Below are 26,156 nucleotides of genomic sequence, written 5' to 3'. Positions count from 1 at the left end.
AAGTAGTTACAAGTTATTTTTATAGGAATTTTGTCATTTTATATAATTTTAAATAATAAATATGTATATTTTTATCATCATCTTATTTTATAAATACTTGAAAATCATCACAAAAGATTTTACCTTTTAGTTAGATACTTTATTAATTCACTTTAGTTTAAGTTATTAATTTTGAATTAATTAGTTTATAATTATATTAATTATTGTATCCCGTTAATTAAGATTAAGAGGCTCGTTAATAATTAACATTAATTCATCTAAAATTAAACTCAATTGGCTAACTTCTTAATTCCTATTTGGCTATAATTGCAATTCAATTGGCAATATTTTCTTAAGCAACTTACAAAAATGACTATATTTATAGGTTTATTGAAGTTCAATAGCTATAAATATGTTATTTACTAGAAATGACTACACTTTATGTCACTTTCTAGCTTCATGTTTGTATTAAATTTTATTTTATTTTATTGTTATTATTATTATTTATACAATGCACTAAATAAGGTATGATATGTTACCATCACTTCCAAGTACCAACCATTTATTATGTTCCTAAATAACTGAAATTTCCATTATTAAATTACCAACTAATAATTACATATTGTATGCAAATATGATTGATTCACATAATACAATAAGGTGTATTTATATTCCTAAATACAATATATTCACTAAATACTAATTATAAAGGTATTCATAAAATTTGAATATAAAAGTTTATTCATGTCTTTTTTCGTTATATTTTTGCATATGTTTTTATTTTTTATTTATATATACTATAATACAGTTGTAATTACAATAACTAAATAAGGAAAATGTATTACTTGTACAATTAGCATATGAATATTTTGAATTCAAATTGGTGTTTCTATTTATAAACTCAAAGTATTAATATGTCAAGGATACAAGTATTTATAAAATTTTAATGTATTAATAAATCAAACAAGGTAAAGTAGTACAATTTTAGAATATGAATACAACAATTTGAAAAATGGATACACTATTGTTAATAAAAAAAACGAATACACCAATATACTATAATATGAATACACTGTTGTTAAATAAGAAAATGGAAAAATAATAGAATGTGTATGTATGAAAGTGTGTAAGTATTGGACTATATCCAAAAATTAAAAAACCAATAAAACGTCGATCTATTTTTTGTAAAGTTTTGTGTAATACTTGAGGCTTGACGTTAACTTAGGTATTTATTTATAAGAATATAGTATTGATGTATTCAACTATACTTGTATTGCCTAATCAAATTGGATAAATTATTTATGTATCCAAATATATTTGTATTCATAAATCACCATTTTATTAATATTAGAATACAATTATCTATGTATATAAGTATTATTAAATTTAAACATTTGACATTTGATCGAACCACAAGTATAAGTACAAATGTAAGTATAATAAATTGAACCACAAAAATCACTCCTACAATCATACAAAAGGATCTTGAATTGGGGTGAAAATACAAAAAAAAATCTGTAATGTTAGGATATTGATGAAAGAGAAGGTATGAATATATAATTAATTATGAGTTTAATAATAATTTTCCTATTTATTATTTATTTATATTAAATATAAAAGAAACTGATTATTGATATACAATTAAGTTTGATATTTATTATATATTTATAGTCATATAACATAAAAAATTAAACTATAGCTATATTATTTAAATGTATATTGAAGTTTACCATATTACGTAGTTTTTCGTCTTTTCAATTCCCTTGTAAATTCAATTTGCAAAACCAATTTTTGGGCCATATCAGCAGCCCACAACTTCATAACAATTCCCAACCCACCTCAACCTTATCCCAAATAAAACCAAATAGCGCAACATAAACATATACCACCCCCAACTCCATCTAAGCCCAACGCTTAACCCATACGTACAGCCAAAACGACCGGACCCGACCCCATCACTCTTCTTCTTCAGGCGAGATCCGACCTAGCAACGCGTGAACGCTAGTGAAACCCAGAAATTACTGAAATTTACAGCATACAACAGCCATACTCGACAAGCCCTACCATGTCTTCTTCGCTCCAAAATACAAGGAGAAGTCACGTCCAACAGTACTAATGTATGCCCTCTACTTCTTTTCCTTAAACTCAGCCGACTCTAGCTCCAGATGGCGCGCCTGCTATTCAACAGCCGCTTCTCGCCCTCTTTTCCCTTTTCTGTCTCTGAGTTTCAGAGCAAAAATACAACTCTCTATTAATTTTTTTTACTGTTGCCTCGAAAAGGAACTAGCCGATCCAAAATCCAACGGATTTTGCCCCCTAGTCGCCCAAGAATTTTCTGTATAAATAGCCCTTTGCACTCAAGTGATGAGGGAAGGTTTTTGAATTTGGATTCTTAGGAGAAGATTTGAGCTTGGTTTTAAAGCAATTGTCACTTCTACACTTCAAATTTTTATATCTAACTTCCTAATTCTAAGTTCCGAGAAGATCGACACTCGAATTTCGTTGGCTTACGGTACGTATTCAAAAATCGTGGTAAAAGAATCACCCCTCTCAAGCTCGTTCATCCCAGTCGCTGCTCATAGAAAGGTAACCTCTTCAATTCGTTTATCTCGACTTTATATCTACTAGATTGTGAAATCTTTATTTCTGTTTGGTTGTTGTTGTTCCTATGAGGAACTTATTTTTATGCCAACCAATATCATGTTCTTATTAGTAGTGTAGTAATGTTCTTGCTAAGCTTTCGATGCTATTCATATTGGTTCAAATCTTAAGTTCTTGCATAAGTTTCATGCGCTCTAGTTTTGGTTTAAGCTTTTCAAAGTAGCACTCCTCCCGACTTCGGTTCAATTTTGTTTTAGATTATAGTGATTTCTTTGTGTTATTATGAAGAGTTATTCTGTGTCTTAACCTGTAATATCTTCCGGTGTTGTTACAGTTTAGGTCGTTTCGTTGTTTAATTTAGAAATATGATTTATTTGGTTTGCTTTGATCCCTTAATCACAGAGTATGCAATTTTTTACTGCAATTGTTATACTTATTTAAAATCGATTCGTATATAGCTCAATAATCTTACTCCATGTCTCCTTTTTTGTGTATATTTATTTTGCTTAGTGTGAATTCACTTCATTCTTATTTGGTCTCCAGTACCTTAGCATCTTTTCCCTGTACATTCCCTGCTTGATATATGTTATTAAAATTTGCATTCAAATACTCATGGTATATAATTTCTACTTTGTAAGCTAATCTTCTTTTCATGGTTAGGTGTGATGATTATTTGAACTAGTGAATAGAAGGTTTAAAGGTGTACCAATGTTCTCACCATAATATGATTTTATATTGATTAATTTTTACCCGATATTGCACATGCTGTGAGACTATTTTGAATAGCTCGAGTAATCATCATGCACATTTGTCTCCAATCTACTTTGTTACTTAGGACTTCTTATTTATTTTTTTATTTGAAGTCTCGAAACTACCTTATAAAACTTGGATAAATCTTTGTCTCGTTCTGTTTGGAATAGTTTGGCGCTCATTTGGTTTCAACTATGTTGGCTATTGACCTGTTTTTTTCTCTAATGTCTGCGCGTGTTCCTTTGGTCCTGAACTTCTCAACTATGTTAATCTCTCATAAAGTCTATAACCTATTGTTCTCTCGCTTGATAGGATTGATGTTTATGTCTCTCGGGATTAACCCACGATATACATCTTTAGATTTAAAAGTAGCTAGCCCCTGTAAGTGATCTGCGTGATCCTTCATTCGGATTCAATTTTGTTTCTTGTCATGATAAATTTTTGGACAGTTGTTTCTCATTTTGTGTTCATTTTTCTATCGTGCACGACTTTAGCATTTTTCCGACCTGCTCGTTTAGCTTTGCTGTTGTTCTTTAGGACAAATGTTCTATGATAAACTGATTCCTTCCCCTGTTAAATGTTTATCCCTATTTCATAATTTAGTCGCTGCTTGGTAATCTATTCTGGATGCCTGTGATTATTCTTTCTTTTAGCTTAGCGTAGATTGTTAACATTTATTTGGATCCTAATGCTCTAAGTTCTTGCTATATATATATATATATATATATATATATATATATATATGCTTACTCATTTAGTGTTAATGTTGGTATATTAAAAGATTTGGATTCATTTCTTTGGAACCTTGTATAGTGTTTTTACATTAAGTATTAACTAAAGTTGTCCTAGCCTTCTTGGCTTCAACTGTTAGTGTCATTCCTTACCAGGTTTTAATTATTAAATGATTAGCATTAGAGTAGTAGAATTGAAAACACCAACACCAGCAAGACAATATGCGTCCTTAAAAATAGATAATTTTCCACGATTTACTATAGGCATGTAATTACTAGTGACTAATATGGTCTTTTTAGTAAGTTCTTAAAGTTGAAACCACCAATTTTTAATGGGTAGCATTTTCTGAATTCTTTATGGAGAAGTATATTCTCCAAATCTTAATGGATATGAGGTAGATGGGGTGAAGTAAGATGATTTTTCCTAGGTGACAACATTCAAAACGTTCGTAAGGAACGACTAGGTAATGAATATCATTACTTTGCAAATTATAGTTAGTAAAGTACTCATAAGGTATATGGATTGCTTAGTGAATAATAAAATTTTGTTGAGTTAATTGAGGGCAAAATCTCTACTACGATTTTATAGATTAAGTGTGTGTGTGTGTGTGTGTGTATATATATATATATATATATATATATAAATATATAAAGCTCATGATACGACTACTACAATAGTATCGATGTTTGCTTGGTTAAAATTATGATGTGTGTTATTTTGTCATCGACCTGATCTAATAATTAATTTAATAATAATTTGGATTTATTTAACGGTAGAAATGTGTGACCTATTTTGATATGATCTCCTCGGTAGGTTTGATGTGTTCTAGTGGTGGATCTTTGGTATGGTACTAGTGCATTTAGATTGGGAAATTTATCTTGAGGTTGTGAACGAGGACTGAAGATTTTATCTTAAGCTTCAAAAGGTAGAGTGAAACTAGGATGAAAAACTATAGGGAAAGAAAGTCCTATTGAGTATACTTGAGTAATCTAAATTGAAGATTTTAGTAAGAAAATACTTATAAAATTGAGTTGGTCCTTTAAATTTGATTGGTATACCTGAGTTTAAGTTGCCATGTCGAGGAAAAGGTACACTTCTTGATGATTAAAAGGTTTAGATAAGCATGATGGTAAAAAGTGTAAGTGATATATGACCTATATGATTTATGTTTGTTGTACTAGTATCGAAAACTCTCTTTTAGAATCAGTTTTAGTGGCAACAAAGTCTTGCAAGTGTTTTACCGGTTTTGATATTGAATTTAGTATTTGCTTAAGAGTTGGACACTAGGCCTAATCCTACTTGAAAAATGATTGAAATCATTCTCTTTATTTGGTTTTCAATTATATTACGAAAAGAACTGGAACTGTAATCCTTTTGGTAGTTGGTTTTGACTTTGTAAGGAAAAGCACAATTGTATAAATAGAGGATGGTCGTAAGAGAAACATTGAACTACTCATTAGTATTCTCCTTAAATGATATTAGGACATAGGAGAGGTTTTGAAAGAGTTTTCAACAAGAGAGAAGAGAGAAGAGAAAAGAAAAAGATTTATTTTGTTGCATACCTTTTCTTCGACCAACAATCTTCAGATCGTGTTTGTTAATTAAATAATCGTTGCATCGGGCTAAAATTTGAATTACGTGTTCCTGACATCTTGGTGGTTGATATGAATGGTGGAAATTGATTTGGACATCCACAAGATAATTGTTTTTGGTTCCGAACAACAACTGCGTTTGGATGGTGTTTGCTTTAAAATTGTAGAGGCATTGTATTCATAGTCTGTATTATGAGGTGTTTTAATATAACATTTAATAATAGGAAAAGTAATTTAAGACAATCGAAGGGATAAAGAGATATATTTTAGAGGTTGAGAATTGGGTTCAGAACATGTGGTTTCATATATTTTAATATGGTCATGGTTTTAATCTCACAAGTTTATCCAATTGGTTAATAACTACGATTTTTTTAGCGAAGGATATGATAAGATTGATGAAGATACAATCAACGATAAGTTAAGATATTTAGTTTATAAAAATCTTCAAGGTCTTAGTCATATTGATGGATAAGGAGATTGAGTTAAGTCATATTGATGGATAAGGAGATTGAGTTACATGATTCGGTTTACAATTAAAGTTTTTCATTGTGAATCTACTTTTATGGTGGCAAGGTATAATTTGTGAGGTAAAAATAAAATAAAATAATAATATATTGTTCATATCAAATATTAAACATATGGAAGGACTTATTGATATACCGTGGTTTCACGGTATTATTAATACTTTTTCCTTAAGTTTAGTGTGTCCAAAAGCCTTTTTGTGCTAATGTTTATATAAGTTTCTCTTTATTTTGCAGGAAATCTGTCCAAAAATGAATGCAGAGATTTTGAGCGAAGAAATGCAGAAGAGACTACCTACAGAGCTTGTGACGGTCCGTCGTGCTTGTGACGGTCCGTAGGTGGCAGCGTAGTGCAGCTGCTGAAGGAAGATGGGGAAGTCTGACCAAGTGTGGGGCTACGGAGTTCATGACGATCCGTTGTGTCTATGACGGTCCGTCCTGTAGGTTCGTCATGAAGTTCAGAGAAGTAGTCTCAGTATCCATATTCCAAGAGTTCAAGTGTTTTGAATGAAGACCCTCGACGGACCGTTGTGCCTATGACGGTTCGTCATACCTGCCGTCGAGGGTAATGAGGAGAGCAGCAGAAGAAATTGCATAAGTATGGGACGACGGAGTCCATGACGGTCCGTCATTACCACGACGATCCGTCGCGAATTCCGTCGACCCAATCGCGTTTTGACAGATTTTCAGCAAATAGAGTCCTTGTTTAATTAGGTTTTTATTTTCTATAAATAGTTTGAAAAACCTCGTTTTTGAGGATAGACTCGGGATCATTGTTAGACTCTGTATTGTTAGACATCATATTAGTAGACACTGTATTGTTAGACTTTTGAGAATCATTAGACTTTCTGTGAGATTGTTGATTACTTTGAGATTCTTGCAAGTGATTATTGGTGATTAATCAAGCAAACTTTCGGATTTTACTCTTTATCATTGAACTAAGTACATGAATTCTTATTTAATATATTTGAATATTGTGATTATGACTATGAGTAACTAAGCTCCATAACTAGGATTTTGGGAACCATAGGCAAATAATGAGATAAAACCTAACTAAAATAACGATTCTAGAATAGTGTCTTGCATGTATTAATAATTCTTTCTCTTAGAAGTCTTTTTAACGGATGACCAACGTTAGAACTCGCCTTAATGCTACTTGCCGGACTAAGGAGGTAGATAATAGGAAAAGAATTATCAACATAGATTTAGTGTATACTATCTAATAGGCTAGTAATGATTGGTACGAGGTAATAACTTAGTCAGATATCAAATATGATGCTTAATATGAGGTAAAAATAAGGGTTAGGATAGCAACACATGTAGCCGGACCAAGGTGCGGAGTGAGAATTTTTAGATGCCGGACCAAGGATTTAGAAATACATATTTATCACTTTGCATGCAAGATACTACGAAAGAATTGTTATAGTTAGAATTATCAATTTATGAACCTGTGGGGAACACGTAAACCCTAGTTACTTTGATTAATTGATTAAAATTCAACATTCAAAGATGTTAAGTGTCTCTTTCAATTGCGTTAGTTATTTTCATTCATTTAGAAATAGAAACCCCCCTTTTATTGTTTTTACTTTTCAAGGAAGTCATTGACTTAACAATAGTAATAATAGATTGAAGTTAAGTCTAGACTATTTTCCTCGTGGGAACGATCCCAACTTCACTAGTTGGGTTATTTACTTGACACGACTGCTTTACTTCTTATTTGAGAAGTAAGTTTGAGCGTATCAAATTTTGGCGCCGCTGCAGGGGATTATAGCTTTTAGATTAACTTGAACTTACTACTATAGTTTAGTTGATATTTTCTTGATTTTACTTTGTTTTATTGTTTTTGATTTTTTTTAGAACTATCCTTCTTGTATGCCAAATACACGGAGAGGAAGACAACCCTTGTTTCCCTACGATCACGAATTAGAGCATACATTGCGCAATATGAATTGAAACTTGGGAATAAATGATGATGATCCGAACCAGAACATCCCAGCTCCGATTGATGTTCATGGTCAGTAGTTACCCGATGCTCCGGGTGAACACCAACAAAGGGGACAAAATCCCGCTCCACGGCCCCAAGCATGTTACAGAGGCTATGATAACATAGCAGACTCCGATGGGCCACTTGTTTTGCCTCCTCTACCCACAGGCCATACTTTTGTGGTAACTAGTAGCCTGAAGTAAATGCTCACTGCCAGAGGTTTGTTTTCAGGGCTACCTTCTGAGGATCCACATGCCCATATAGCTAAGGTAAGGGCAGTGTGTAAAAGCTGTGTAAGGAGGCCTGACTTGGACTTAGATGTAATAGGGCTCAGAGTGTTTCCTCTCTCACTGACGGGAGAGGCTGCTATATGGTTCGCTGAGCTCCCATATAACTTAATCTTCACTCAGAACCAACTAAGGGATGTTTTCTTAGCACGCTACTATCCGGTGTCCTAGAAACTAAACCACAAAGATAGAGTGAATAACTTTGTGGCACTACCAGGACAGTCAGTTAGTAGTTCTTGGGATAGATTCACCTCATTCTTGAGAAGTGTTCCAAATCACCGTATAGATGACGAGTCACTGAAGGAATACTTCTATCGGGTACAGGATGATAATAATAAAGCGGTGTTGGACACTATAGCAGGTGGATCTTATGGGGAGTGTCCTTATGCTGAGATTGCTAAAAAATTAGAGAAAATCTCTCGGAACAATAAAGCTTGGAGTACTAGGAAGTCCGATACCGGGAGAAACACCTTTGCAGTGCAGTCCACTCACAACCCTGCCACAGATGAGATTCATGAATAAATGGCTCAGATGAGAACTGAGCTTGGGTTGGTACTAAAACATGTCACTGGGGGTGCAGAAAAGATAAATGCAGTCAACTAGTTGTCGAAACCACCGCCACAAAATGATGAATGTTATTATGCGGAGGACTCCTATGCGGTAAATGAGCAGACTGGGGGTTTCCGACCGAGCGCCCAAGGCTCAAATAAGGATAATTGGCGCCAAGATCAAGGGAACCAAGGTCGAACTATGGTAACTATAACCGTAAGGGTCATTATGTACGCGATGGAAACTACAACTGCGACAACAACTTCAGCAGGGGTAACTACGGTAACAGAAATGATAGGAATGGGCCCTATGTCCCACCTCAAAATCGTGAAGTTACTCCTAGGGATGGTGGAGATAGTATAGCGCGAGTTGAGGATATGTTGCACAAAATGATGAGGAGGTTCGATGCTAGTTATAAGCACATTAAAGAGTTAAGGGGTGATTTAGCTAGTATTGGGCAAAAAGTTGATACACATGCAATATCGATTAAACAGATCGAATTGCAAATGACCCAATTATCTGCGACAGTGAACACACGGCAACCGGGCACTCTTCCTAGAAACACTGTCCAAAATCCAAAAAAAGATGCGCACTGTATGACAATCACTACTCGGGGTGGGAAGCAAACCATTGACCCACCTATGTCGTCTAATGAGGAAAATGTGAGAAAGGATGATGATAAGGTGGTAAAGGGTAGTGTTGAGGAAGAAAAGAGCAATGGAAAAGATGCAGAAGTCCCTATGAAGGTAATTCTCATGCCTAGACCACCACCACCCTTCCCTCAGAGATTAGTGAAAAAGACCGAGGATGGTAAATATCGTTGTTTTTTAACAATGCTGAAGCACCTCTCTATCAATGTCCCTTTGATAGAAGCTCTAGAACAAATGCCCGGTTATGCCAAGTTTATGAAAGATCTGGTCACAAAGAAAAAATTGGTCACTTTTGAGGATAATGATAGACTGCAGCATTGTAGTGCTATTGCTACAAGATCCCTCGTACAAAAGAAAGAAGATCCGGGTGTGTTCATTATTCCTTGTACAGTTGGGTCATTACATTTTGCGAAAGCATTATGTGATCTGGGCGCAAGCATAAATTTCATGCCCCTCTCGATCTACAAGAAGTTGGGTATGGGGGATCCAAAACCCACGGCGATGCGGCTACTGATGGCTGATCGGACAGTGAAAAGGCCTATAGGGATACTCCATGATGTTCTAGTAAAAGTGGAGTCATTCATCTTTCCGACTGATTTTGTTATTCTTGACTGTGAAGTCGATTTTGAAGTGCCTATTATTCTTGGGAGGCCATTCCTTGCTACAGGTAGAGCCTTAGTTGATATGGAAAAGGGACAGATGAAATTTCGGTTGAACAATGAAGAAGCGACATTCAACGTTTGTAAGACCATGAGGCAGAGTGGTGAGCTCCAATCGGTATCAGCCATATCCCACAAAGAAAACATGAAGAAAGAGAATGGATAAAAAAGTGAAAAACAAGCGTTTATGGTTGGGTATTTGGTGCTTGTAGACAGTTCTGGGGTGCCTTGTCTTCCGGACAAGCTCAAGTCCAAATACACTGACCCTTACTTGATTACCCAAGTATTCCCTTATGGAGCAGTTGAGTTAAAAGCCAAAGAGGGAGTGCAGTTTAAGATGAATAGAGAACGAATAAAACTCTATTTTGGGCATAAAGCATCAGGGAATGAAGTGATAGAGGCATACCATCTTGATGAAGTCTGAGTAATCAAGTGTCCCCAGTCGTGCCGCGACATTAAATCAGGCGCTTGTTGGGAGGCAACCCAATACTTATAGTCTTTTTAGTAATGGTAGCATTTTTCTATTAATGGGTTTTTAAATTTGCAGGCACATCACCAGGAAATTCTGCAGAAAATTACTCTGCAGTAGTCACTGACAGTTACATCGATGGACCATTGCGCCTGCGATGGACCGTCGTATGTCTCTGTCGTACCAGCGTTCGCGCAGATATTGACATGATCTTAGAGGCGAGGGTGCCGAAGTCTGAGGCCCCTTCTATCGAGCGTGCTGAAGACACAGTGTTGGCGGCCCTATTCGCCACTTCAGAGATTCCACCACCTCCCCCTCGAGAACATGCCAAGAGGCGTAGGGGTCGAGCAGAAGACGAGCCGAGCACGGAAAAAGGAGCGCCGAGAGATGGAGGCTGTGAGGAGAGCCTCACTTGCTGAGGAGGAGGCGCACCAGATGAGAGCATCAGAGTTAGCGGCTGGGGCGTCTAGCTCCCGAACTGTGGAGATAGCAGGAGGCACTACTGATAGTGCGCTTGTTGCTGAGGATACCACTGAGGGTGTCCAGATTGCAGAGGACGTGGGTTCCGGGGAATCGGACCCACCAGCTTGCTGATCAACGGTGCTTTGCGCCACAGGTTTGCTTCACCAACCACTATAGTATTTAAATTTTTATGCATTGAGGACAATTGCAGATTTTTTTTGTTAAGGGTGGGGTAAATGGACAGTGAGTGTTAGGTGAAGTCTGAGTAGCCCAATTCACTATCCTCTTTTGGGGTTTTCTTGCCTGTGTTCTTTTTCCCCACAGACTGATTACTTTTTCTGTTGAACCGACATGTCTATATCTTTCGTACATAGTTTAATTCTGGAGCATGATGGCTAAAATGATATCCTGATAAATTGGAAAATGATGCATGACTAGAGATAGTAACTGATGAATGTGTGGCTCTAAGCATGACATAGAGGTACACCATTGCCTTACCCTAAGTTTAAAATTCGAACTAGGTGTCTGATAATCTGGTAGTGATGAGATGTCAAGTGAGTGTAAGGAAGATTTGAATAGTCCACTATCTGTATTGAGCTAGAACTTGCTTGGTTAGTCCTGCTAAAAGTTAGCTGTAATAGACAATTAGGAAAGGATCATAGGCCCTTATTCAATATAGCCCCTTTTTAGCCTAAATAAAAGAGAACCAAATGAAATTTATCCTTCTTAGATCCAAATGATCTGAGCTTAAATTAGACCTTTCTTTTTCACCCCAACTGTTCTTTTCTGGGAATAATGTGTTGGCCCTGGTCCCTCCTTGGACATGTGCACCTCAGCTTATGCCAAAAGCATAAGTTGAGGGTGGCTAATACAGTAAACAACCTTCGTTATGACCCTGACCCAACTTTGGGTATTGTGTACCTTGACTCATGGCACAACCATGAGTTGAGGGTGGCTATTATGAGGAATGCTCTGGAAAGTGAGGTTGAAAGAACAAAGCGAGAGAAAGAACAAAAGTAAAGTGACTCAAGAATTAGTTGAAAGAAAAGTAAAGAAAAAGAATAATATACAAGAAATACAAGCAAGAAAAGAAGAGAGTCACTTACACAAATGAAGAAAGAAGAGAAAAATAGCAAGGTGAAAGAATATGAGAAACTAGGCGAGATAAAATGATAGAAAGTGGAAGGTTTAGCCGATATGTCAAGGAGGGAAAAAAGTCGCTAAAATATACCTAAATATACCCTACCTGACCCTGAGCCTATGTTACAATCTAAGAAAGTCCTATCGTGATCCTAAGGGTTGTATAGTGAACTTAAGGCAGTGAAAATAAGGGCAAGCTTATGGCAATAGGTATGAATGAGTGTGACTTTTTTCTGAGAGCGAGTGTTGAAAAGTAATCCTTATACTCAAACTGAAATCATTGTGTGAAAAATGAGGATTTTGTTTTAAAGTAAGGACACTAGTTGCAATACCGGAATTGTTAGCACCTCGGTGAAAAATTGAAGAGGATAGGTATTAGCTCATGGTGAGTCTGTGTCATGTTCTGATCCCACATAATTCAAGCCTAATAGTGATAGCATGCATAGATTTAATGAGATTAATCGGAATTGATAGCCAAATGATTGCAAAGGATGAAACATGGATACTATTGTACAAAGATTTTGTATTGAGTCATAGTGTGTCGCTTGAGGACAAACAACGAATTTAATTTGAGGGTGTTGAAATACCGTGGTTTCACGGTATTATTAATACTTTTTTCTTAAGTTTAGTGTGTCCAAAAGCCTTTTTGTGCTAATGTTTTTATAAATTTCTCTTTATTTTGCAGGAAATCTATCCAAAGATGAATGCGGAGATTTTGAGCGAAGAAATGCAGAAGAGACCATCTACAGAGCTTGTGACGGTCTGTCATGCTTGCGACGGTCCGTAGGTGGCAGCGTAGTGCAACTGCTGAAGGAAGATGGGGAAGTCTGACCAAGTGTGGGGCCACGGAGTTCATGACGGTCCGTCGTGTCTATGACGGTCCGTCCTGCAGGTTCGTCATGAAGTTAAGAGAAGTAGTCCCAGTACCCATATTCCAAGAGTTCAAGTGTTTTGAAACGAAGACCCTCGACGGACCGTTGTGCCTATGACGGTCCGTCATACCTGCCGTCGAGGGTAATGAAGAGAGCAGCAGAAGAAATTGCATAAGTATGGGACGACGGAGTCCATGACGGTCCGTCGTGACCACGATGATCCGTCGCGAGTTCCGTCGACCCAGCCGTGTTTTGACAGATTTCCAACAAATAGAGTCCCTGTTTAATTAGGTTTTTATTTTCTATAAAAAGTTCGAAACACCTCGTTTTTGAGGTTAGACTTGGGATCATTGTTAGACTCTGTATTGTTAGACATCATATTAGTAGACACTATATTGTAAGACTTTTGAGAATCATTAGACTTTTTGTGAGATTGTTGATTACTTTGAGATTCTTGCAAGTGATTATTGGCGATTAATCAAGCAAACTTTCGGATTTTACTCTTTCTCATCGAAGTAAGTACATGAATTCTTATTTAATATATTTGAATATTGTGATTGTAACTATGAGTAACTAAACTCCATAACTAGGGTTGTGGGAACCATAGGCAAATAATGAGATAAAACCTAACTAAAATAACGATTCTAGAATAGTGTCTTGCATGTATTAATAATTCTTTCGCTTAGAAGACTTTTTAACGGATGACCAACGTTAGAACTCGCCTTAATGCTACTTGTCGGACCAAGGAGGTAGATAATAAGAAAAGAATTATCAACATAGATTTAGTGTATACTATCTAATAGGCTAGTATTGATTGGTACGAGGTAATAACTTAGTCAAATATCGAATATGATGCTTAATATTAGGTAAAGATAAGGGTTAGGATAGCAACACACGTAGCCGGACCAAGGTGCGGAGTGAGATTTTCTAGATGCCAGACCAAGGATTTAGAAATACATAACTTATCACTTTGCATGCAAGATACTAGGAAAGAATTGTCAGGAGTTAGAATTATCAAGTTATGAACTTGTGGGGAATACGTAAACCCTAGTTACTTTGATTAATTGATTAAAATCCAACATTCAAAGATGTTAAGTGTCTCTTTCAATTGCGTTAGTTATTTTCATTCATTTAGAAATAGAAACCCCCCTTTTATTGTTTTTACTTTCCAAGGAAGTCATTGACTGAAAAATAGTAATAATAGATTGAAGTTAAGTCTAGACTATTTTCCTCGTGGGAACGATCCCAACCTCACTAGTTGGGTTATTTACTTGACACAACCGCTTTGCTTCTTATTTGAGAAGTAAGTTTGAGCGTATCACTTATGCATAGTATGGTTTGGAAAATTTGTTACGTTTGGTTATTAAAGGAAAGAAGGAAGGATTTCACTTCAAAGTGTTAGTTTAGAGTGTAAGGTAAAATATTATAGATTATCGGTCAAGGAATAAAATTGTTGAGTGAGTTAGCGAAATGAACAACAATCTTGTTTATTGAAATGTTCAATGGATTTGAAATTGGTGTCATGGGTAGAATTTAAGAAAGGTGAAGTAATCAAACCTCTCATATATAGACCCATGGTTTAAAGTTGAATGTTGTATGAATTTTCTCTTATAATCTTGGATATGATTATGAAGTGTGCACTGGTTCAACATAAACTTATTAGGAGTTTATCATTTATTTTATTATAAATATTGAGTCTTGGTTTGGGTAGAAAATGGTGAGGTATGAAAAATTTAGTGTTTACGTAGGGGTAAATTACTCAAATTATGATAGATGACTAAAGAATGATGTATAAGGTAAGATCTAATTCTACTTGGTTATTAAGCATTTTGAGTTGGGTTAATACTTCTCTATTGATGAGACTACATAGAATGTTAAGATGCGTTACATAGACATTTGATGGTGAATAGAGGTTATGAGCTTATAGTATACAAAATAATTTGAGAGACCAAGAATTTCCCCAAGTGTTGACCTGAGGTATGCGATGACTTAGAGTGGAAGCTAAAGCATGGTATGTGGAAGTAGTATGGAGTTGACTTTGAGTATGATTAGTTTTATCTCGATGAAAAGGTTCTATCAAATTTAAAATTAGTGCTATTAGCCTTGTTTGGGAACTCGTATTTTTCATGAAATGCTTAAATAAAAAGAGATGTAACCAAGTTTGAACATGTAATTCATAAGAATACTTTAATACTAATGGTGGTTGTGAGTAAGGTAGATGGACGTTGTAGTTATGATGTTTATTAGTGCTAAGAGTGTTGACTTCAATGGATGAGGCCTTCGATAGGGACTAAATTGGTGATTGTGGGTAGCTAGAAAATCAGAGAAATATAGTCAGATGAATGAAAATGTATGATATAGACACTATGGAAGGAGTATCTGGAGTTATTCAATATCAGTTATGTGCATTTATTTACGTTACCAACTATTTCAGTCTGACCGTAATTTAGAGTATGATTCACTTTCTACGTTTGTGTGTGTTTTCTCTTCGAAATGTGAGTCCTTGATGGTGGATCGGATGTATCAATTCTTGATTTTCCTCCTGGTAGGATGGCATTCTAAGTTAGACTTGTTCATTTCAGTTACGGGAGATTTTACGTTGTTTGGGATAGTTGAAGTATTTATGTGATTCTACACGCACAACTTTAACTTATCCCAAATAAAACCAAATAGCACAACATAAGGATATACCACCCCCAACTCCATCTAACCCAACGCTTAACCCATACGTACAGCCAAACCGACCGGACCCGACCCCATCACTCTTCTTCTTCACACGCGATCCGACCTAGAAACGCGTGAACGCTAGTGAAACCCAGAAATTGCGGAAATTTACAGCATACAACAGCCATACTCGACAAGCCTTGTCATGTCTTCTTCGCTCCAAAACACAAGGATAAGTCACGTCCAACAGTACTCATGTATGCCCTCTTCTTCTTTTCCTTAAACTCAGCCGACTCCAGCTCCAGATGGCACGCCTGCTATTCAACAGCCGCGTCTCGCCCTCTTTTCCCTTTTCTGTCTCTGAGTTTCAGAGCAAAAATACAACTCTCTATTAATTTTTTTTACTGTTTTCTCGAAAAGGAACTAGTTGATTCAAAATCCAACGGATTTTGCCCCCTAGTCGCCCAAGATTTTTTTGTTTAAATAGCCCTTTGCACTCAAGTGATGAGGGAAGGTTTTTGAATTTGGATTCTTAGAAGAAAATTTGAGCTTGGTTTTAAAGCAATTGTCACTTCTACACTTCAAATTTTTATATCTAACTTCTTAATTCTAAGTTCCGACAAGATCGACGCTCGAATTTTCTTGGCTTACGGTCCGTATTCGAAAATCATGGTAAAATAATCACCCCTCTCAAACTCGTTCGTCCCAGTCGCTGCTCATAGAAAGGTAACCTCTTCAATTCGTTTATCTCGACTTTATATCTACTAGATTGTATAATCTTTATTTCTGTTTGGTTGTTGTTGTTCCTATGAGGAACTTATTTTTATGCCAACCAATATCCTGTTCTTATTAGTAGTGTACTAATGTTCTTGCTAAGGTTCTCGATGCTATTCATATTCGTTCAAATATTAAGTTCTTGCATAAGTTTCATGCGCTCTAGTTTTGGTTTAAGCTTTTCAAAGTAGCACTCCTCCCGACTTCAGTTCGATTTTGTTTTAGATTATAATGATTTATTTGTGTTATTATGAAGAGTTATTTTGTGTCTTAACCTGCAATATCTTCCGTTGTTGTTACAGTTTAGGTCGTTTCGTTGTTTAATTTAGAAATATGATCTATTTGGTTTGCTTTGATCCCTTAATCATAGAGTATGCAATTTCATAATGCAATTGTTATACTCATTTAAAATCAATTCGTACATAGCTCAATAATCTTACTCCATGTCTCCTTTTTTTGTGTATATTTATTTTGATTAGTGTGAATTCACTTCATGCTTATTTGGTCTCCAGTACCTTAGCATGTTTTCCCTATACATTCCCTGCTTGATATATATTAAAATTTGCATTCAAATACTCCTGGTATATAATTTCTACTTTGTAAGCTAATCTGCTTTTCATGTTTAGGTGTGGCATGATTATTTGAACTAGTTAATAGAAAGGTTTAGAGGTGTACCAATGTTCTCACCATAATATGATTTTATCTTGATTAATTTTTACCCGATATTGCACATGCTGTGAGACTAGTTTGAATAGCTCGAGTAATCATCATGCACTTTTGTCTCCAATCTACTTACTTACTTAGGACTTCTTATTTATTTTTTTTTGTTTGAAGTCTCGAAACTACCTTATAAAACTTGGATAAATATTTGTCTCGTTCTGTTTGGAATAGTTTGGCGTTCATTTGGTTTCACCTATGTTGGCTATTGACCTGTTTTTTTTCTCTAATGTATGCGCGTGTTCATTTGGTCCTGAACTTCTCAACTATGTTAATCTCTCATAAAGTCTATAATCTATTGTTCTCGCTTGGTAGGATTGATGTTTATGTCTCTTGGGATTAACCCATGATATACATCTTTAAATTTCAAAATAGCTAGCCCCTGTAAATGATCTGCGTGTTCCTTCATTCGGCTTCAATTCTGTTTCTTGTCATGATAAATTTTTGGACAGTTGTTTCTCATTTTGTGTTCATTTTTCTATCGGGCACGACTTTAGCATTTTTCTGACCTGCTCGTTTATCTTTGCTGTTGTTCTTTAGGACAAATGTTCTATGATAAACTGATTCCTCCCCTGTTAAATGTTTATCCCTATTTCATAATTTCGTCACTGCTTGGTAATCTTTTTTGGATGCCTGTGATTATTCTTTCTTTTAGCTTAGCATGGACTGTTAACATTTACTTGGCTCCTAATGCCCTGGGTTCTATATATATATATATATATATATATATATGTATATGCTTACTAATTTAGTGTTAATGTCGGCATATTAAAGGATTTTTATTCATTTCTTTGGAATGTTGTATAGTGTTTTTACATTAAGTATTAACTAAAGTCGTCCTAACCTTCTTGGCTTCAATTGTTAGTGTCATTCCTTACCAGGTTTTGATTATTAAATGGGTTGGATACTATATGCATTGTTATGGATGTTAAGTGTTAACAATATGTTTAAATAGCCATTTGTTTTATCATTAGCACGACTCAAGTCTTTTGAATTTGTACTCCTTATCTAGATCAACACTATTTAATTCAATCGAGCCACTTTCCATATATTTGTTAGAGAATTGCTATGATTTGTCTTGGGTATATTTTTGCTCTATTAATTTCGGATACTAATCAATTTTTTTCAGTTCTATTACATGTGATACCAATCTGAGTTCATTTTGGACTCATTTCCTTCATTTATTTGATTCAAAAAATTTCGACTCAGCCCCATCAATGTCCGACGATGATGGAACCTGAAACAGGCTCCGGACAGTTCGAAACTAGCTGCATGCTTTCTGTATACACTAGTATACACTATTAATATATTGATAAACAGGTCAAAATGCAACAAATACTAGTAAAAAAAGAATATACAGGTTGGAGGCGTCAAGTTGTACTGTATATAGTTGATATATGAGCTGATATGGAGGAAGTGGTGCTGATATGCGATCTGTATACACTGATATACGGATTGTGTATACAAACTGGGATTAGGTTAAAACCCAAAAATCTGCAGCGAAATTGGTCCAAGAAGGGCCCAATTTCATTATCTCTTTCACTCTCCTAATTGTTTTGATTATATTGACTAATTTCATTTAACTCTAACTTTAGAATTGGTAATTAACTTACTTCAATCCTAAAAGATGAATTATTTTCTTTATGTTGGTTTACTATTTAAACATCTTTTGCAATCATTTATTTATGTATTTATTATTTTGTCAAGTATATGAGAAATTAATGTATTTAGTTAATTCCAATCTATGCTCTTAAAAAGATATATTCTTTAATGAGTTTTCTTGCTCAAATTGATCAATTTGGTTCGAGTAATTATCTTTTAAAATGATTAAAAAAAAAATCTAATTTGGTTAATTTCTATTCACTTATAATCAATTTCAAAACTCTACTTAAGGTTCCATTTTCTTAAAATAAAAGTAAAAAATAATCTTTGTTTAAATAATTTCTTAAAGTTGATCGAATATTGTTAATTATTATATTATATAATGTTCCTACAAATAGTAAAAAAAACACTTAACCTAAGTCGTAGGATAACTGCATGTTAGCGGACGCTTGAAGTGCCCTAAAAACCTTCTTGAAGCGTAAATAAGAACCTCTTACCCATTTTTTCTAAATTTATTAAAATTTAATCTGTTAAAATCTTCTTAAATTAAGTTTTCTTAATTTCTTTAAAAAATTAAGTGGCGACTTTTTTTAAGTATTTTTCTAAATTATTTTATTCTAAAAAATATTTCCAAAAGTGATTTTTCTAAAGATAGATAAATTACGGCATAACAATTACCATCAACTCAGTTTGTTATTACTTTACTTTTTTATGAGTTACTGTGATATCTACTCATTACTCTATTTTACTATTACTTTAGTTTAATTCTTAATATTTTTTTTATTCATTATACTTACTAAAAATTTCTACTTTAATATAAAATTCAGTATTTAAAAGATATAATTAATTACTTTTACTTTGGCTCTAATTAATATACCTGAAAAGAAATAAGTGTGATAAATTAATAACATATATTAGATTGAAATTTAAGAATAAATAAAAATAGTTTTAATATTGAAAAATAATATTTAAAAGATGTCAAAAAGTAACTTTACAAATAAAATGAATAGGATAGTGTATTTGCATTTAAAGTAAACTAAAAATGTTTACTAGATTATAAAAAAAGTAGTTCTTCATTAAAATGTATAATATTTTTTTTACTTTTATTTGATTCAAACATATTAATCTGAATAGTGAACTAGTGTAAGTTTGATATAAATTCAAAGTTGACTAACAAAACGTTATATTTTTCTAGGGAAATTTTTCAAAATGTCATATTTTAGCATTTAAGAAGACTCATTAGCAACAATTTTAATATTTAGTAAAAATGTCATTTTAGTTTGTTATGTATATTATTTATATTTTTATTATTTATTTTTATTTAAAGAATATAATTATTTAATAACAAAAAGGAGAAAATTAAGGGGGGAATATTTCAAAAAAAGGCAAGCATCCTTAATTTTCTCATCAGTTACATTTTCAAATAAAATTTAAATTTTGTTTTTTTTTCTCCAGAATTTTTACCTTTTTAAAATTATATTCATTCCCAATATATTCTATTTATATTTATTATAGTTTTTCATTAGTTTGTATTCATTCCAATAGGTATGCCGAATTTATCTATATAGTCATTTAAGAAATATATTTGTATTTTCACATATTTTTTCCGTATATAGTTATTTTTTTCTTCAAAAATCCTGTATGTATTCATTTCAATATGTATTTTATTTGTATTTCTATTTATTCTAGTTTTTATTTAGAATTTTGTATAATAATATATAAAATACAAAAAAAAATAGTATGATGAAAAAGTGAGTAAATATAAAATTGAAAAGAATTAATTGAATATTTGGTGTACTTATTCTTAAATAAAATACATACCTAGTTGACATACCTTTAAAATAAATACAAATTAGAAAAAAATGTCAAATTCAGTTGACATACCTTTATTAGTTTGTATTCATTCTAATATGTATGTCAAATAAAATATAGCTACTTAAGAAATACATTTGTATTCGTATATATTTTTCACTGTGTATTTATTTTTCTTTTCAAAATCTTGTTTCCTTTTCTAAGTCGTATTCATTCCAATATGTCCATTATTTGTATTTCTATTCGAATACAAATAAACTAATAGAAAGTTGTTCTTCTTATAAATAAAATAAATAACTAGTTGACATACATTTGGATGAATACAAATTAGGGACAAATACAAGATTCATAAACCATGCAATATGAAATTTTTAATAAATACAAATATTGATAGTATACATAGTGATTTGAATACAAATTAAGAAAGCATACCAAATTCTAAAAAAATAACTATAAATACAAAACAAACTAATAGAAAATTGTTCGACAACTATTCGATATTCGTCGTCTTTTTCAAGATCCTCACGAGTAGACAAAGATTCTACATTTGCGTTCTGAATTTGAGGAAGGTTTTGCACACCAATGAGTCTTGTAAATGTTCTTACCCTCTTTGTTCCCTCATTTTAGCAGCAGATCATACATTATACATTATTTGTTAAGTAATAAATAAATTAAAGGATGAAAATCACCAGAAATCGGTTGATTAAGATGAATACCTCTAGTAAGCCTCTTGGATTCAGCCATTGGAGAGTAAATCATAACGAAAATTGAAAAATACAAACAACATTTTTTTAAGATTTAAACAAAAATAAAATTAGAAAAGAAATTTGAAAATAGGATAAAGATTAGAGATATCTTAATCAAAGGGATTCTTGTTGATTCAATTTTGAATTAAAAAAACAACCAAAATATATGGCAAAAAAATATTTGCAACTTGAATGTTGGAGGAAAATCACAAAAGATAACCATGAGAGAGAAAAAAATTAAATGGGAGAGAGAATTAACAATTTGAAAAGATAAATATGAGAGAGAATGATTTTTTTTTAAAAAAAAGATATATAGAATTAATTTAAAAAGAGAGATAAAATAGAAAGAAAATTGGGACACATAAATTTCTTAAAATAATGACATTTTTGACATTATTGCTAATATTTATAAAGTATGGATATTTTTACTAAATATGTTATTTATTTTGACTAGTTTACTAATTTTTCCATTTTTCTATTATGTAGAAATATGAAGTTGAGGACGATCAAGGATAATTTGGTCATTTTCATGTATGTTTCATTCTAATATTCTATTTTTAAAATTGTCAAAATATTTCTTGAAGTGGCTAAATTTCCTGCATAAGTTTTATGATTATTCTCGAAACTATAAGTTGTAAGATTTTTCTAGAACTAATTCCATGATACAAGTAAATAGACACTAACACATTCTTCATTTCATTCACTCCACAAATCTCTCCCCTCTCATTTCTTATACCAATAAATTTCTCGCCATGTATTTCTAATTTGCATCCTAAAATAATACGCACTTCGATTAGGAAGATAATCATAACCTCCATAATCTCCAACTTTATAACCATTACTCTTGTAATATTTCCCTTCCATAACCTCCCTCATTATATTCATGTTAATGTCATATTTATGACTAACCTTTTATATGCCTGTATGTTACACTACAAATAGATGCATAAGGGTTCATATCGTATACACTTGAAGATTTGATTAATACTTTGATGAATAAGAAAAGCTCTCATCTCTTGTCTCCCTATTTCTATTGCTTTTTCATCTTCTATATTTCTTATCTTATTTTGCTTTATTTTCCAATAATAATGAATTTATAATTACAATACAACAAAATATCTTTTCTTAAATGTCATTTGTATCTTAACGATGTGACATTTAATATGGACCCACATTTTCCATCACATTTTCTATAAATTTTTTTATTTTTATTTTGTAGTGTGAAATTTTCATCAAACAAAAATATATATTAAACAATGACACTTAAGTGATTTATTATTATTTAAGGGCAAAATAATAATTTTATAATTAATGATCAAAATGAAAATCTAGAAGAATCCATACATGTTTTTACTTTTAAAATTGGCCCACGAAGATATTTTATAATTGTGTTAAAATGAAGAGTTTTTACAAGCAGTAATAAATACTAATTGAACTTATTTTGACATGTTTTTAAAGAAATTTTGAACTAATTAAAAATAAAATGTGTTTGAATAGTTAATATTTTGTTCCTAAAAATACTTTAAAAGATTATTGCATAAACATATTTTTAATATTATGTTACTTAACATGACCACTAAATTCGTATCTTGATTATTGAAATAATCTGTAGAATTACGTATCAATATTTTTTAATTAATTTGAAAAAATATAAAATTATGTGACTAAAAGAATGAACAGTGTTTGGCTACTAAGAAATTAATCATTTAATAATGTATTCATCAAAAGATTTTTTTAAAAAAAATCATTTCTATATAAAATATTTTCTTAACATCAAATATGATAAACTATTTAAGAGGAAAAATTTGACAAGAAAAATAATTGATATTCAAATTCCAAGGAATACTAAAATACAAACTAAAGAAAAATGAGTAGTTAAAAAATAAAAATAAAAAAAAAACAGAAAATGAAAATGTCAATAGAAAAGGGCTTGAGAAATATAGAGGAAGAAAAAAAAATTAAAAAATAAATAATAACTTGAAAAAGAGAAACAAGTATATTGGTTATTTTGTGAGGGGGTAAGATTCAAAGTTTTCCTTTACGCCATGTTATTTAGAGTGTAGTATAAAAAAATTTGTCAATGTAATTTAGAACATAACATTATTTCAATTTTTATCGTATATAGAAATAAAATTGCTTTTATGATTGCTTTTATTTTTGTGGAGTTAGAAATCAACATTTTAATAAATACTTCAATACATAGAATATAACATTATGATAATAGTTATTGAATATATAGAAATAAATTTGATTTCATGAATATTTTTAGCTATGGAAGTGTCACGACCCAAAACGAGTCGTGAGTGGCACTCACACATAACTACCTAGGTGGGAGAACCAATGAATTCAACCTTAAATTACAAGATACAAGCATAACGCGGAAACTCAAATGTTACTAAATATCATTTCCCAAAACCTGGAAGTCATCACATCAAAGACATCTAATCTCCAATACTATGCCTAAGAATATCAAATACACCAAAATAAAAGAATAAAATGGTATGTGTTCGAAAGTATAGGACATCATGTCATGACCGAGAGAACCCAACACGAGCTTGAATGGATAGCTCACCTTGGAAATTGATATGTGGGAGGCTGACTAGAACTAAGGGAAATCAGAAGTCATAGGTACACTCGCTGCATTTCATAAAAGGAAAGCAAAGAAGAAAACAAGTAGAGCTCAGTACGAGGCAACATATACTGAGTAAGTATCATCGGTCAACCCAAAATAGTAACTAATATACAAAGAATAATAGTATGAACTCAACTATAGCACTTAACATGTGATAAGCAACAAACAACGTGAACAAGTGTCAATAACAATAAAGTAAGCACCAATTAAATCAACAGTATCAAGATCACACATGAGGACTCATGCCTCCAAACCAAACCATTTTGTGAGTTGAGTTTTTTGAGATTGAGTATCTTCCATTAATTCAACATATTTTTTCTTTAATATTATTGTGTCGGAACGTGATACTCCGATCCAAGAATATCGTGTCGAAACATGACACTCCGATCCAAGAATATTGTGTCGGAACGTGACACTCCAATCCAAAAATATCATGTCAGAATGTGACACCCCGATCCAAGAATACCGTGTCGGAACGTGACACTCCGATCCAATAATATCATTAATTTATCATTTAATACCACCAGTTTTTCTTTAATTCATAATATTTCATCGAGCCTTCTTTATTCAAGGCATTGCTTCAATAATTTTTTTTAAGGTTATACATTCCACGGTCTCGGAATTTCAGACCAATCACAAAACACAAGACCAAGCCACACTATCACACAATCAAGTATATAGAAAACTTCTCAATATCATTCAATGCATATCAATCACTATTAAGAGTTTACTATCAAATAGCATAAACCATAACCTACCTCCACTGAAGAAGCAATGTCAAATAAGCTACTTCTTCCCAATACTTTCATTTCCTCAATGCCTCCATAAACTTTCCAATCTATCAAGTATATATTCATAATTTCTAAGTTAGCGAGTCTATAAGCATTCATATTATTCTATGTCTAGCGTAAGCCTAAAAGCTCACCAAATTCTTTAATATATTACCTAAAGTTCAAATTTAAGGATAAGTTCTAATTCCTCCTATTAGCATAACTTTAATAGTATTAGAGTAATACAATACACCTAATATTTAAACGACTATTTAAATCAAAATAATATGGTACCGCATGAAAAGTTCCATTACAAATTTTAACTATGACAAAGAATGAATGATATTCATCAATAAATATCTAATAGGTATATGTATAATTATTGACTCGTAGGTTAATAATATATCATGAACTAGAACATCCTTTACAGTATATTGTTAATAAGGTTGCCAACTCCTACTCAATTAAGAATGACGTGTTAACATGTGGTCATGAGGATTTGATGTATAACATTTGCTTTGTCCTTGGTTAATCTCATTAAACAATCACCAGTAGTTAATAAAACATTAAATTCCAAATCTCTCTGTACCACTAGTTCCCACTGCTTTTAGACATTGCAATTAGAATCCTTCCAACAACATAACTTAATCTAATTATGAATTTTATTAAAAGACTTGTAATGGTAGTAACAATTGTACACGAACGTACTAGCTAACACACACCTATCAATCAATGTGTATAGAAACATTAGAGCTTCTTGAATTTTTACATGAAGGAGTAGCCGCTTCCATGTCCTCCCGTAACCATGCCTCTCTTTTATTTTCTTTCCTCCTCCAAATTATTTACTACCCTAATTGTTATATATAACTAATTATGAAAATAGCCCACTATTTATTTTACTATTATTTTCTTTAACCACCAACTAAATAATTATTAAAACTACCCCACTAATTTCATAATTATAATTACGAATAGTCCAAAATACCCATTTAAATATTTGAAATTTTTTTATTAAATAAAAAGCTCTAATATTTAAAACGACCAAATGGGTCGTTACATTAAATACCAATTTGTCCATCGTTCGTCCTCGAACGATCAAAGGAAAGGCGAGAGTAGGAAGGGTATTTGTCTCAACGATTCTTTCAAAAATATTAATTCCCAAGAACTCATATCAAAAGTATCAAACCAATCA

General features: G+C 32.7%; 2 long non-coding RNA genes across 2 annotated transcripts; both read left to right on the top strand.

Annotated features, from left to right (window-relative positions):
• The first annotated feature begins 1,810 nt into the window (after window positions 1-1,810).
• On the top strand, window positions 1,811-7,103 carry LOC138338154 (uncharacterized). Its single transcript, XR_011211524.1, has 2 exons — window positions 1,811-2,565; window positions 6,413-7,103. It is a non-coding gene; the product is annotated as an uncharacterized lncRNA (long non-coding RNA).
• An 8,709-nt stretch (window positions 7,104-15,812) lies between these two features.
• LOC104649213 (uncharacterized) lies at window positions 15,813-19,143 on the top strand. Its single transcript, XR_743175.4, has 2 exons — window positions 15,813-16,637; window positions 18,532-19,143. It is a non-coding gene; the product is annotated as an uncharacterized lncRNA (long non-coding RNA).
• The last annotated feature ends 7,013 nt before the right edge of the window (window positions 19,144-26,156 follow it).

This window comes from Solanum lycopersicum, chromosome 9 (genome assembly GCF_036512215.1).
Source record: "Solanum lycopersicum chromosome 9, SLM_r2.1".
Classification (NCBI taxonomy): Eukaryota; Viridiplantae; Streptophyta; class Magnoliopsida; order Solanales; family Solanaceae; genus Solanum; species Solanum lycopersicum.
The sequence above is the reverse complement of the archived record's forward strand: the minus strand, read 5'-3'. Positions and strand labels throughout refer to the sequence as shown.